Raw genomic sequence first — 2,047 nt, 5'->3', positions numbered from 1 at the left:
TTGTCACGCGTAATATTATAGTAATCAATAAATAAATGCTGAAACTTTATCGCATTTGACATTGCTGATGCCTGTGCCTCATTTTCTCTGGCAGTCACTAAGCATGAAGGTATCAGTTCAAATACCTGTCAGGAAATAAGACCTGCTATTATAAGGGGGGTTCTTATGAAGTGCCTGCGCTATTGGCTGCTGTGCCTAAAATGTTAAGTTGATGAGTTCACAACATGCGTAGTGAAAACAGTGTTAACAAGGACAGCCGCCCATTTGTGAACTGCTTACCTATTGCTTCGTCCAGAGGCTGCACTTCTGACGGGGTTAAAAAAAAACGTCTTTTTGTAGACCTCGTACAACAGCAGACAGAACATGAAGACAACTCACAGAGCGTTACCTGGCAGAAACGCAGCAGGTTGCTCTCCGGGTTGAGAAAGGGGATAATCCAGGTTCACTGAAACAAAATGGTAAAACTTGTTACTCTGCTCGCCAGGTGAATTCTCAGCCATGCACAAAGCATTTTATGTATCGCTGCTCAACGTATGGAGCCAGAAAGATGGCCCATAAGGCCTGATGTCGATTTGTCAGGTCCTAAAAGTGTGCGCTATTTTCGGCCATGCTGAAAGATTTTGAGTCGTTGAGTTCACAACATAGTTCATAGTGTTGTTCAGAGAGACAGCTCTCAATGTGTAGACGCCTCAGTGGTAGCCGATGCGAGTAGCTGTAAGAAAAAGAACGCAAAAAGAACTAAAACACAAATAGTAGGGCTGGAGCAAAACTTTCTACTAGCCGGTTGGTGTCAAAGAAATCACCGTGTTAACTGAAACGTACTTACCCCTCTTAAGTATCCATATGCAATATTATGCAAGGCTACTATACGCCGTAGCCGTCGTGGTATATAGTGATTTCCACATAGCAATCGGCACGTACGCGCCGTGTGTGTTTTAAGAACCAGAACAAAGTTTAAAGCTTGACGTGAAACAAGAGTCCTTCCCCTACTGCCAACACAACGCAATTGCTGGCTGTTTCAATGCTGCCCCACGCGGCACCTGACCGACTGCAGAGGGTAGAAGAGGGGCGTGGTGCAATAACAATAAAAAAGCACGCGTACAAAGAGCTGTACTGAGCGAGATGCCAAATAGTAGCTTGGCAGCCGCCAGTTTCATTTGGTCCTACTGAGGCGCATAGTGGCCTGCAATAAAGTGAAGCAAAGCCTTACAAGCACAGAAGAATCATCTCATTATTTGCGTTTTGCCATTCCCACTCCCAGCAACACCATAGACTCGCAATTCAAGTCTTGCAATGACACTTCTCACTACAATGCGCAGACCGGTATTGACAAGGTACCAACGTTACTGCTCAGTTGTTACGCCACACGCCTTTTGAAGAACAACGCCACAGTGCAGCTAAAATATTACTTAGGAAAAGGCTTTTCACCCCAGGTGCTCAATAATATAAAGTTGGCATGGCAACGATAAATAACAGTCAAAATTTAAGTGCAGAATGGCTTACTCATTGCGAGATAAGCAGCCAGGTGCTAGAATATCGCTGCACTCGGAAGGAAACCTCCTCCTCTTCTTCGTAGAAGCAATAAAGTGTCCGCACGCGTTACCATGGGGTAGCCACTAGTGAAGCAAGGATATGCAAATAAAAAAACGCTGTTAGGTTACCGCTTGGAAAAAGCACAGGCCCTTGTAGGCAAGTGAAATAGTAAGATATATGCTGAAACCGTTACGTGTCCTGTGTGCTTTCTCCCCTTGCAAGGATGTGATAGACGGCGCTCCGTTGAAATTTCCTACGCTGAAAACAAAGAAGCCGGGGTGGCTGAGGATCGGTTCGAAAAAAAAATCGGAGGTTGTTTAGCTCTCGTTAAACCTAGAGTGACGCGATAGCTACAGCTGGCGGAGTGGAACTTGGCCACCTGACGAACCTCGTGATCAGACACGGCGCCGCGCCACCGGCAGCTGCTGCGCACCACGTGACGGACCACGTGACAGCGTGGCGGCGCAGCTACCGGGTGGCGGCGCCGCCACGCTGAAGGCTCGAAATCCTACCG

General features: G+C 46.9%; 1 long non-coding RNA gene across 1 annotated transcript; it reads right to left on the bottom strand.

Annotated features, from left to right (window-relative positions):
- Positions 1–279: 279 nt before the first annotated feature.
- Positions 280–1,561, bottom strand: LOC144102055 (uncharacterized). The gene is made up of 3 exons (XR_013308159.1): positions 1,504–1,561; positions 389–445; positions 280–306 (listed from the first exon to the last, which is right to left on the bottom strand). It is a non-coding gene; the product is annotated as an uncharacterized LOC144102055 (long non-coding RNA).
- Between the last annotated feature and the right edge of the window lie 486 nt (positions 1,562–2,047).

The sequence above is a fragment of the Amblyomma americanum genome, chromosome 8, assembly GCF_052857255.1.
Source record: "Amblyomma americanum isolate KBUSLIRL-KWMA chromosome 8, ASM5285725v1, whole genome shotgun sequence".
NCBI lineage: Eukaryota > Metazoa > Arthropoda > Arachnida > Ixodida > Ixodidae > Amblyomma > Amblyomma americanum.
This window is presented reverse-complemented; position numbering and strand designations above follow the sequence as displayed.